Raw genomic sequence first — 13,746 nt, 5'->3', positions numbered from 1 at the left:
CAAAAAGCACTAAAGTAAAAATGTAAATGTGATTGTGTAAAATTATTACATCTTAGAATAGTCTATTTGAGTTCTCTCCTAATTCTGGGTCTCCATGTTTAGTTTATAATTGCTAATTCACTTGAACTCTCAGATACCAATGATTTCTTTTCTCCTTTGTTACAATTTATTAGTATTTGTTAGATTTATCCTTTAAAGATTATTTTATAAATAAATAGATGATCCCCTACTTTGTATTTTTGTAAGACTTTAATACTGGTTTTGTTTAGAATGAAGTTTAGACTTTAAAACTTTTTGATAAAATAACATGCAAATATCATAGTACCTTAGTAGCACTAAGCAAGCAACCCCACATTGTGCATAGCCAGAGGTGAAATTACAATGATTAGGGGAAAACATTTAGTCAAATCAAGAGGCTTTGTTTTCCTGTCTCACCCTGTAACTTTGGAACCTTAGGTTAAGGAGGGTATTGATTATTTTTCTGCTAACCTACTTGACTGAAATACTACAAAGAGATTTAATTATTAATATGATTACATTTTTCTTCCAGTGCAAGGTACTGCATCTGTGTAAAATACCACAGAATGATTTCAACCAAGGGACAGAAGTAAGTATCTGGCAACATTCAGGTAGATGTAAAAACATATGGCCCACTTGCCCTTGGATTGTAGATTGTCCCTCTACATGACTCCTTTGATGCAAAAGAAGCTTTCCATCATAGTGGAAAAGATAATCCTCCCCATTAAACGGACATAAAAGTCTGTTTCCCATATTATTTTACAAACTTTGGAATTTGCATTTTGCTGAACCAGGAAACTAGACCAGAAGAATTATCCTTGAAGAATAAATGGAAAAGAAAGTCTTACATTTTAGCTGAAAATGTGAAAGGACAAAAATGGCCCCAAAAGAAAAATATTTTGAATCTTGAAATGGTCTATTAATATATCTCTAAACATATTTTAAAATGTTTGGGCAGTTAATAATCAATTTTAACAACATTACTGAAGGTAACTTGTTCTAATTGGTTTTAACAATTTAAATTATCATGAAAATATTTATGTTTACCTTTCAAGGTCTATCTTACTTATGATCTCCTCCTTCCTGTTAATTGCCTAAATTTTTATATTCATTTTGCTTACCATACTTTGGCAAATAAAGTGTAATTGCTGCATAGTAGTAGCATTCAATATATATATATATATATTGTATTTGTGTATATATATATATATATATATATATATACACAAATACAAATCCATAGGAAATTAAATGACTGTTTATGTCACTGAAATGAAAAGAATGACAGTAATGTGTTCTTGGAACTTAAAATATAAAATAAACCTAGTTGTGATATGATTCATTGTAGGAGAATCTTTAATTTTACTAATACATAAAAAAAATCATGTTAATTTCTTGACTACAAATTCAAATCAGGACTTTTTACTGTGATAAAATACATAACATAAAGATGAATAAAGTGGTAAATTCTAAGTGTAAAATTCATTAACATAACTATATTTGACATTGTTATGCACCCATTACTACTATCTTCAGAACTTTTTATTCTCCCCAAACCAAAACTCTGTACCTGTTAAATGATAACTTCCCATGTACTTTTCTTTTTTTCTAAGAGTTACCTGGCTAATCAGGACTTAAGGGACGGATATGTGAACCAGCATGGAGTGAGCTACATTTTTACCCCAGAGCACTTGTTAATTCTCAGTGTGAATGAGGAGACAAGGAAGCCTTGGGTAGGGATGGAGCTAAGAGAAGCCAGTGAAGTTTGAAAATTTTTCAGTTTGGGGAGACTCCCCAAAACAAAAATATTTCCTAGGGTAAAGAAACGATTCAGAGCAGCAACATCTCTGGGATTAAAGAGACCAGTGATTTCAAGAGAAAGGAGGCAAATTCCCTATAGGCATTTACCAGTCTTCAGCTGTGCAGGGTAAGAAACCACTGAAATCAGACAGTTGTTAGCGGCATACTCCCAGTGCCAAGACAAACTCAGAATTGTTCAAGGAGGAGGAGACTTAGTAAAAAGGTACCCTGAAGTGTAATTTGAGTATTATAAAAACTACAACCCAGCCTGGAATCAGCTCAGTACCTGACTGGATTAGAATGATAGGTCTCCATTTTACCTATTAAATATTAGGGCAGTAAATCTTCAGGAGCAAAAAGGAGTAGTATTCATGACCTCTCCAATTTCTCAAAATTGCCAGAACCAAGAGAATAAAGAGGCAATAGGAACACATCCACATGTAACTCTGATATCGAGGTTACCAGCAATAGCCTTTAAATCAGCTTTGACTAATGGGGTTAAAATTGTTGAAAGGATATGTATTTGAAAAGAGAATGGAACATGATGGAGAATAATGTGAGAAAAATAATGTATATAAATATATATGTATAACTGGGTCACTTTGCTGTATAGCAGAAATTGACAAAACATTGTAAGTCAACTTGAATACAAAATTTAAAGAGAGCTATGGCCTTTATGAAAGAACTACATGAAAATTATAGAACTAAAAAATAGAAATTAAGAACTAAATTGATAATTTAATGACAGTGAAAATGATAGAATAGTGAAATGGAAGATCAATAGAAAATGTATAGGCTGAAAAACAAAAGCAAAAAGAGTAAAAAATGTTTACAAGAGTGATTTGAGAAGGAGATCTAATTTACATTATAATTCAAGAAGCAAGGACAGAGAATGGGAAAAAAAGGCAATAACTGAAGAGAAGGCCCAAAGTCCCCAAAACTACTCAAAGTTATCGTCATCAATTTACTCCCTTGCTACAGATGCTTGCTAAAGTATCCCTAAGCAATACTCAGAAAAAAACATATCTAGGACATCATACATATTTCTTCAAAGGAACAATGGGCTATTAAAGAAAATACTGGAACAACAGACCAAAAATATATTTAAATTTCTAAAAGAAAATACCTGCAAACCTAAGCTTTTATTCCCAACAAAAATGTTTTTAATCGTGAAATAAAGATTTTCCGAAACAGTTGTCAAACGTTAAACTATAAGAGACCCTTTTTTTGGCCCAAGAAAAAGTACACTAGAAGTAAAAGAGATACACGGAAATGAAGAAAAAAGAAAAGCAAATAGATGTGAAAATATAAATTTTAACTGTATAAAATTAATGAGTTTAAAATAGAAATAAAAAGCATAAAGATTTAAGAAGAAACACACCATTTGAGGATGTCAGCAGTTTTTCAAAAATGACTTGTTTGGGTTAATGTGAATTATCAGTTATGCATTTTCATATCTCTAGGTTAATTACTAGAAAAAAGTTACATTTTACTAAAAAGGATCTATAACTAAAATGCTAAAAGAAGGGGTACTATAATTCAGAAGAAGATCAAAGTGAGAGAAAAATCACCAAATAACAGCGATTTACTTTACAGGTGAATGGCACATATTTGTTAAATACAAAATTTATCAGTACAGATTAAAATAAAAATTAAGTATTATGTTGCTCACAAATTGCTTTAAATGTAGTAACATAAAAGCTCTTGTGTGTCATAAATGGCAATTTTTATTATCAGGTACAACAAACATTCCCAACTCAATGTAATATTCCAATAGTATGTTTGGTCTCATGAACATTTTAAAAAACCTATATACATATCTGCATTTATTGAGGGGTTCCTCAGTGCTAATTTTTCAAGATTTATAAAACTATTGCTTGCACAGAAGATATTTCTATTTTTTCTTGCAACACTTTTGTTTTTTGAACATTTTTGTTTAACTTTTGAATGTAAATCTTAAATCTCCTCTAGATCAGTAATCGATTTCTATATTCCATTTCACATTACATATTTTGTTTAAAAAATGGCTTTCAGGAGAAGGGGGAAAGGGCGCAGGGTTTGAAACATGGCAGATGATGTGGACCAGCAACAAACTACCAACACTGTAGAAGAGCCCCTGGATCTCATCAGGCTCAGCCTGGATGAGGAATCCATGTGAAAATGAGAAATGACAGAGAGCTTCAAGGCAGGTTACATGCTTATGATCAGCACTTAAATATGATATTGGGAGATGTGAAAGAAACTGTGACAACAGTTTCATGAAGAAACATATGAGGAGATATATAAATCAGCAAAAAAATACTCTGATGCTCTTTACCTGGGAAGATGGTGTTGTGCTAGTTGCCCCACCATTGAGATTTGGCTGAAACAAAGAATTTATCCTGTGTGGAAATGGGAGATGTGTGATTGCCTCTTTAAATGTAGAAGACAATCAAAAGAGAAACCTGGGTACATTTTGATATTAAGAAATAACAAATTCTTCCACTCCTAAGTTGATTTGCAGATAACTCAGAAATTAAGCTAAATGGAATTTTTATTTTTCTCCGACTCTTCCAATAAATGTGATCACCAAGATGCAGAACTCTTTTCGGGAGCTGATTTGCTCCATTTTTTTCAGATAATTTCTGGGTTATTTTCTTTTTTGATTTAAAAAAAATGGCTTTCAGTGTACATACAGTTATGTATATTATAATCCACTTTGGGATGTTAATTTTTTTTTTTTTTTAGGTCCACATTCACTGCATATGGAGGTTCCTAGGCTAGGGGTCCGATCAGAGCTGTAGCCGCGCACCTACACCAGAACTACGGCAACTCAGGATCTGAGCTTCGCCTGCGACCTACACCACAGCTGATGGGAACACCATATCCTTAAGTGAGGCTAGGGACTTAACCCACGTCCTCATGGATCCTAGTCAGGTTCATTAAATGCTGAGCCAGCTGCAACAGGAACTCCTGGGATGTTCAATTTTGTTTCACTGCTTTACTTGTATATTTTTTGTCTACATAACACTATTAAGATGGATTTGTAGGAGTTCCCGTCGTGGCGCAGTGGTTAATGAATCTGACTAGGAACCATGAGGTTGCAGGTTAGATCCCTGGCCTTGCTCAGTGGGTTAAAGGATCCGGCGTTGCCGTGAGCTGTGGTGTAGGTTGCAGACGCGGCTTGGATCCTACATTGCTGTGGCTCTGGAGTAGGCCGGTGGCTACAGCTCCGATTCGACCCCTAGCCTGGGCACCTCCACGTGCCATGGGAGCGGCCCTAGATAAAGCCAAACAAAATAAAACAAAAAAAGATGGATTTGTAGTATGTGTCAATGACTAATACTCCTGATAGTTACACTAAGTTTTCATGGTTTTCAATTATTTATTCTTTAATACATATTTAAGATTATACCTAAAGGCAAAAGTTACTGTTGCAATTTTATCTAAAACATATTTGTTTATTAATTGTAAGGAAACAAGAATTTTATCATAGTAAGTTTTATATACTCTGATATTAGTTACTTTTCACATATTCTGACCTAGTTTTTATCTTTCCATTACATTATACAAATTTCTTTATGTAGGTTCTGTGCCAACTTGTTAACTGTAATTCTATTTTATTCTGCATTAAAGAGAATGGACTATTTCCCATAAAATAAAGTTAGAAGAGATAAAGTTTTATTTTTTAATAAAGTTTACTCATTAAGTTTATCTATACTTCCAAAAGTATTTTACTGGAGATGCATGATAAATCATATCTTCTACAAAAATAAATCCTTTTATCTATTTTTCAAATTTTTATTTTATTATTCCAATTAGTAGAACTTCAAAGACTGTTACACAGTAATGAGAATAACAGGTAGAACTTTGTATAGTTTCTCATTTTAATTTTAATGATTTTAGCGCTTTGGGCTATTTCATTGGGAAGAAAATAAAAGGTTCTTACTGCATAAGACAGAGGTTCTTGTTATACTTGGCTACAAATACCACACATGATATAGAAAAGTGAACTTTTAATTCTTAAAATTATTAGCCACAAATATTAAGGTCGGCCAGTATTATTTTAATGTCTACCAACTCTAAAATTCCATCATATATTCTTTCCAAATCAGAGTATTCTAAGTGTGGAGTGCTAGAGTGAGAAGATAACTTTAAAGATAAGGAGACAACAATTTTATATTTTGTAGGTAATGCTAAATTTCATCAAATATTTAGAGTGAAGCATCAAATGCAGTCAATATTTAGGCACTTGGAAAGATGATTAATATTTTGCTAAAGTTTTCCATCTTTATCCAGATGTCTGGCAGCACATAAGATAAACAAAACACTCTGTGAATAAACAATCTCAATTACACCAGAATGCCTGCATTAGAATGCCATTTTTTGCCTGATTTCCAATTTTCTTTTTAAGAGAGGCTATAATCACAGTTGGGGTGATTGTAGAGATTAACAATCCTGGCTTCCAAGAACACACCACTGTAGTTCATTTATTAGGCCTGTTGACGCCTATACCATTTTAACAAACAGAATTTGTTCCTGTCACTATAGCGATTTTGATATGAACCAAAATAAAAAGACAATGGTCTATTGAGGGCTTATTAAATCCTGATGAAGTAGTAGGCTTTTCAAAATTAAAATTAAGTTATTTTCAGGAAAAATTACTATTACCCATTTTTATACTTTTTTATCCACAAATTTTATACCTATCTACTTGGAGTTTTAATTTTAATAATATTTTTCTATCACCAGGGAAAATCATGGCCATAGGGTAACATCTAATCTTGTTCATTAATTTCTAATTAAAACAATTATTGCATATCAAATGATCATATTCATAAAAATGTTAAAATAGATTACTTTGAGTATTAATTTTTTTCTCAGTTTTCTAAATTTTTCTCCTCTAATTTTTGATTTTTTTTTTTGTCTTTTTGCCTTTTCTGGGATCGCTCCCACAGCATATATGGAGGTTCCTGGGCTAGAGGATGGAATCGGAGCTGTAGCCACTGGACACAGCCACAGCCACATGGAATCCAAGCCGCGGCTCCGACCTACACCATAGCTCACAGCAACTCCAGTTCTTCAACCCACTGAGCAAGGTCAGGGATTGAACCTGCAACCTCATGGTTCCTAGTCAGATTCGTTAACCACTGAGCCACAACGGGAACTCCTTTGATCATCATTTATATTTCTAAAAGAAATATTGATTCTTTAGGGTATTTCTCAAGACAAGACTTTTCCCAAGAAAAGAGAATAATTATATGTAATACAAATGTGGCAAAGGAAGAATACTCCTTGGGTATGCTGCTGGGACATAATTTTGAACCTTTGCTCTGTTCTTGTAAACATCTCCCTTGGGTATGCTGCTGGGACATAATTTTGAAACTTTGGTCTGTTCTTGTAAACATTTGTTTAGTATACTAAATTTTTATTGTTTTCCCTAGATAGTATTTGGAAGATTTTGCTCAAAAAATTTTTTTTTCCTTTTATGGCCACACCCACAGCATATGGAAGTTCTTGGGCTAGCGGTGAAATCAGAGCTGCAGCTGCAGACCTGTACCCCAGCTGCAGTGGATCTGAGCCCATCTGTTACCTACGTTGCAGCTTGTGGCAATACAGAATCTTTAACCCTCAAAGCAAGGCCAGGGATGGAACCCACATCCTCATGGACACTATGTCAGTTTCTTAATCCACTAAGCCACAACAGGAACTCTATAAATGTCTGTTTTTTAATTTCTGTTTCTTACACCTGTATATCTTGAGCTTCAAAAAGATTTTCCCTCTGGAAGTTTATTCTTTGTTACCATATACTGATTTGAGTAGAAAACTATTTTCTCATGTGTTACATGTTTTTCTTAGGCATTTATGTCAGAAAATAATTTCATGGGATCTAAAATTAGCCCTAATTTCTGTACATTCAGCTTCCATTTTCTGAACCTTTCTTCCATTTGTCATTTACTCTTCAGCTTTCAAAGGTACTTAATACCCTAATGGGTTTCATGACCTCCCCACCAACACTAATATTTGTACAGAGAAAAAAAAAGTGCATGGATATGTCATTTACTTGTTCCTATTTTACATTATACTTTCATACATTTAGAAATAATTACCTACATAATTATAACACTAATTAAAGGGAGTAGATATTATTATCACCTGATTATGACTTTATACAAATTGAGACTTTTTTTTTCCTGCTTGTAATAGGATAGGTGTCATTAAAGACTAAAATTGCAGACTGCTGATATTGCTGGAAGTTGTTAATAGGAGGTTCAGGAAGGATTCACAGACACTGGTTTTGTGTAATGTGAAAACACTCTCATCTAGTAAACTTTATGGCAGTTTATAAACCTTCCAGAGCACTAACAGATTAAACATTTTTTAAGAGGAATAAATCTACATTCAAGCATCTGCAATACGGTAACTTGAAGAGGGCATGAGAGCCTGCTATTTTCACTCTTTCTGCTATCATTCCACTATTGCTGGGACCTATGAAGCATCAAACTAGGAACATCATTAACTGAAACCATGGAAACACAGGTGATGATGACTGTTCTAAGTGTGGAATTTTAGCCATCTAAAATAAGACTAGTTTCCCGAGTTTGTCTGGCTGCTGGTATACAGACTCAGCTGTATACCACTTTACAATGCAAATGAGGGTCCTTGGAGGAAAGGCAAGGAACCAATACAGTGGGAAAAAGCTGATTACCAATAAAACAGCTGAATCTCCATTTTGTGTTACTAAAATTTTATATCCACTTCTTTAATGGAAAGAACTAGAAGTTGTTAAAATAAAAAACAAATGGAGACCAGCCTTAAAAATTCCCTAAGCAGACCAATATCAGTTTAGTCATATAAGCAAAGCTTAATTTATTTCACAACACTGACTTGACCTGAGTCATTTCTTGTTTATGCCTCTAGAAATCAAAAGTGAAAAACTCTTCACCAAAATTAATATCAAGTAAACACTAACCAATTCCCTATCATTTAAGAAAATTCTAATATCATAAATAAAAAAAATCACTCCGAAGAATAAAGTCACAACCTCCTCACAATACAAGCTGCTTTAAAACATTATACCCCAGAGCTTTATTCCACATTTTTGATTTGAATACTCCCAGTTTGCAATCTGTATTTTTTGGTATGTTCACAATAAACCATTATTAATTACTACCTTAGCAAGTCTATTGGTTTTATTTCTGCTATTTCTGAACTTTTGACAAACATAAAAACTTTGCTGAGTGTGTATCTAGGTATTACCTGTAGTGTGTGTGTGTGTTCATAATTGAGCTAATTATGAGAAATGAACTTGTGGCAATAACAGACATTTGATATGTGTTCTTTCTCCTTAAAGCCCCCCCGATTGTGATTCCCATGGCCTTATCTTCTCCCCCAACTTAAGAAGTTTCCCAGCTAACTCAACTGATGTTTTTAGCAGAGGTTATGGTGTCATCACCCACTGGAGTGAGTGACAAGAAATGTGGTGTTTGCTTTGGGTTGGATAAAGAGGTGTTGAGTGGAGGGCCTGAGGACCAGAGGATTAGAACTTGTGAATGACTCTCACAAAAACAAGACTGAGGTTTGGGTCAGCAGGTGGATCATGAAGTTCAGACACTCTCACCCACCTTGATCCACCTCTTGATTCCATTGGCTTTTGACTCTCTGCTGGCACCAATTTGTGGATGCACCAGAAACTAGTAAAACCCAAAGGAGAAGGAGGAGGAATAGGAGGAGAGGCCTTTAGGGAAGCATAAAAATGGGGCAGGGCTTGTGAATATTTCTTCAAATTACCTAAAAGGAGAGAGTGTATTGTAAACCATCTGTGACTAGAAAAATAAGGGACAAGATGATACTTCCCACCAGAGAACAGTAAGTAGGTCACTGGTTCTTAACTAGTACTTTTTTTTGCCATTATCATGTTCTAGAAGAAAACACAAAAACATAAAATCCTGCAGTGCTTAAAAACTGTCTCAACCAAACTGTTACAAAGTAATATTTTCAGGCAAATTTCTAGTACCCAGACTGATCATTCCAGGAATTCAATGCCTTAGGAAATACCTTTGACAAATCCCATGCCTATTTTGCTGTGTCGTATGTCCATTCAGTACCGACAAGGGTTCTTTGTAACAGCCCTTGTCAAATTGTTGGCTTGTAAGCAATGTACTGAAACATGTCTATCATTTTAGTTTTCTGTTTTTGCAGTAGTTGATTGCAGTGCTCTTCAAAACTGACAATTTACTTGAAATGCTTTCAAAAGCCCTCTTAAAAACAAAATCAGACTCACATATCATTGGCCAAGAGGATTTATAAAAGCAACACTTGTGACTGCATTTTGAAAGGAGAACAAAGAAAACTAAATAGGTAGCTGAATGATAATACCTTCAACTGAGTTATTTGTAGAAAAATACAAAGTTCCCATACTTTAATATAGAATTTATCATGGCAATTACAGCAGCCAAAAGAAAGAAAACTTAGAAAAAAAAAAGTTAGCATAATTAAACATTAGAGACTAAAACATGTCATAAGTTACCTCTATTTTGCTGCCCCAAACCTCAGTCCATGGCCTTTCTTTCCTCTGTTCTTCCTTGCAGCCTCCACACTATCTCCCTTTGAGTATTTATAACCTTGGGGACAAATTAGAATCACCTGGCTCACCTTTTTGAACTCAACAACATTGAAACAACACCCACTCAGATCTCATTCTCAGACCCTAAAGACTCAATTGGTCTCAGCTGAGACCTGGAGCCTAGGTGTTTTGAGCTATAATTCATATAGTCACATATAGGTAATTCTGTAAGTATAATACACATACACACACGTATACTGATATAATGTTAATTAATATATTAAATATATCTCCAAACATACACATTTATAATTTGCATATTATAATATGAATCATATGCATATGCAATGTCCACCCATATTATTTATGTGATAATATACATATATGCACATATGTATATGCATATATAGATAATAGATAGAAATGGATATAGATATAAATAATTTAGATGAATAGATACCTTTAAAAGCATGCTTCCTATGAATATCAGAGGCAAGTTAAATTATACTAACTGCTTGGAGTAGTGGTAATTAATTAAAGATCACCAATGTTGAGCAGCTGCTGTCCACAAATTCCTCTGAGTGATGTAATGAACTGGAATCACATGGTGAGAAACGGTGTACAAACAGGAGTCGGGAAACATGGGTACCAATCTCTGCTCTGCAATTTGTAGGGAAACATATTAGCCTTTCTAGGCCATGATGCACACATGTGTTAAGTGAGGGAATGAGACTGTATCAGTGTGTTTCCCACGGTTTTGTCGTGAAATATGCGTCTGCTCAGAAGAGTCTAGTAACTTCCCATCTCTCTCAGACTACAAAACAAAACAAAAACAAAATGTTTATAGAATGCCCTTGAGTACCCATGTGTTCTAGATCCCCAAGATGTTTCTAACGTCACCACTTCTCTCCTTCAATTCGACAGCCCGCAGTCCTCTTCTGTTCCCAGAGTCATTAAAAGCTCTGTTCCAATGCCAGGCATAATTTCTCCCTGTGTGTTGTAGGGGGTGAGCAAGAGGAAGTGACCGCATGTTGACACTCAACTGGACCCAGGCAATCAAGCACATCCTGGAAAGCACATTCTACCCATGGTTCCTTTCTAGGAGCCACTGAAAAATGTATCCTTGAGAGAGCAAATGGCATTGAGACTAGTAAGTGATCGAACCCCATTAAGGCCTCTATGTAAGGTTTCACAATTCAGGTGGGCTGGTGGGGAGATCTACTCATCTTGCAGCTTCTGAGACTAGACTCATAGGTGAGGTATCTTTTTGCTTATTATCTGCCAGGTAGGTAGCAAACCACCCAGACTGGTCTGCCTCTTTCTTCAGTTTCTCCTGACCTTCAAGGCCAGTTTTGAATTTCACCCAAGAAATTCCCAAGGTTGTGAACCAACATTAGGTCTCTGAATGGGTAACACTCTCACTTCTTGGAGATCATTTCTTTAATGCCACTTCTTCCACAAATTTTCCCAGGTATTCTACTAAAATGGCAATCCCTGCACATCCATGTGTCTCGCACATAATGCACACATATATACTTTACATGCTATTCACTGTTTTATTGAATTTCCTCAGGATTTATCTCCATCTTCTGTGTTTTGTGATTTGCTTTTCCCATATTAAGTAAATTCTTTAAGGACAGATTTTTTTTTTTAATTGTGATAAAATATATACAACATAAATGTTACCATTTAACCACTTTTGAGCATACAATCCAGTGAGAGTAAGCACATTTGCAAGGTTGTGCAAACCATCACCAGCATTCATCTTCAGAACTTTTTATAATCGCAAAGAGAAATTTCATATTCATTAAATAATTCCACATCCTCCCCTCTCCTCAACCTCTGGTAACCTCTATTCTACGCTGTCTCTATGAATATGCTTATTTTAGATGACTCATCTAAGTGGAATTATTCCATTGTCATACCTTAATGTCTGGCTTTTTTCTCTCAGAATAATGTTTTCAAGATCCGTGCTGTAGCATGTATACAACTTTAATTCCTTAGGGCTGAATAATAGTCCATTAAATGTATATGCCACATTGTGCTGATTCATTCATCTGTTAATAGACATTTGTGTTTTTTTCATCTTTTGGTTATTATGAATAATGCTTTTATGAACTTTTTTTTTTTTTTTGCTTTTTAGGGCCGCACCCACGGCATATGGAAGTTCCCAGGCTAGGGGTCCAATGGGAGCTATAGCTGCTGGGCTACACCACAGCCACAGCAACACCAGATCCGAGCTGTGTCTGTGATCTACACCACAGCTCACAGCAATGCCGTACCCTTAACCCACTGAGTGAGGCCAAGGATCAAACCTGCAACTTCATGGTTCCTAGTCGGATTCGTTACCACTGTGCCATGATGGGAACTCCTATGAACTTTGATGTAAAGTATATTTTGAGAGCAAATATTCATCTATTTTACTTATAATAATGTCCAAAATAAAGGGAATATATATAGACATACACACTTCTTTTTCTGCTCTGTTCTATATCTCAGAAGGCTGATAATGATGGATGTCATAACAAAATATCACAGACTGGGTGGTTTAAATAACAAATGTATTTTGTTAATGTTCTGGAGGTAGAAGTCCAAGGTCAAGTGGTCTGCAGGTTTTTCTCCTGCTGAGTCCTCTCTCCTTAATAGCACACAACTCACTTCTCACTATGTGCTCACATGGTCTTCTCGCTGTGTGTCTGTGTTCTAACCACCTCTTCATATAAGGAGACCAGTCATATTGGAGTAGGGCCTGCTCATGTGACCTCATTTTACCTTAATCAGTACTTTAATGGCCTTATTTCCAAATACAGGCATATTCTAGCTGATGCAGGCACCTAATATAGCTAAGAGAAAAGCTATATTCCTTAATGCTTCTTTTAGAAACGACCAATTTAAAACTGAAGAGTTTAGAACTCTTTCTTGTGCTTCTCCCCAGCCTAACTGCACCTAAACACAATCACCTGTGAGCCACAGATTAGGCACCCTGAGCACAATTGCCTGTGGGTCAAAGATTGTAAACACATGATGGGCGTTTTTTAGGGGAGACTTTCCTAGATTGCCCTAAACTCTGATCAATAGGCCCTTTTCACAAGTATTTTTATTTTAGGAAAAACTGAGATACCATAACCCAGAGACCACCAGGGACACACTGAGATCTCATGACACAAATCTGGATGACCAAAGATTCCCCAATGAAAGAGCAATGTGTGTTTGCCATCAACACTAATTCTTAACTGGAACCCTTATTTTCTCCTTTTTACTATAAAACTCCCAATGGAGGACACAGTCTTTAAGGCATTACCCTGCTGTGGCCTTCTTTGCCTGGCAAAGCAATAAGAGCTACTTTTTTTCTCCCTTATCCAAAACTCTGTCTCTGTGTTCCT

General features: G+C 35.2%; 1 protein-coding gene and 1 pseudogene across 1 annotated transcript in view; one reads left to right on the top strand and one right to left on the bottom strand.

Annotated features, from left to right (window-relative positions):
* CDH18 (cadherin 18) overlaps window positions 1-13,746 on the bottom strand; it is a 721,675-nt gene that overhangs the window by 586,355 nt on the left and 121,574 nt on the right. The gene's annotated exons all lie outside the window — the stretch shown is intronic.
* Window positions 3,874-4,184, top strand: LOC125120048 (U6 snRNA-associated Sm-like protein LSm3; annotated as a pseudogene).

Source organism: Phacochoerus africanus, chromosome 1 (genome assembly GCF_016906955.1).
Source record: "Phacochoerus africanus isolate WHEZ1 chromosome 1, ROS_Pafr_v1, whole genome shotgun sequence".
NCBI classification, from domain to species: Eukaryota; Metazoa; Chordata; class Mammalia; order Artiodactyla; family Suidae; genus Phacochoerus; species Phacochoerus africanus.
Note: the sequence above shows the minus strand (reverse complement) of the source record. Positions and strands in the feature narration are given on the sequence as shown.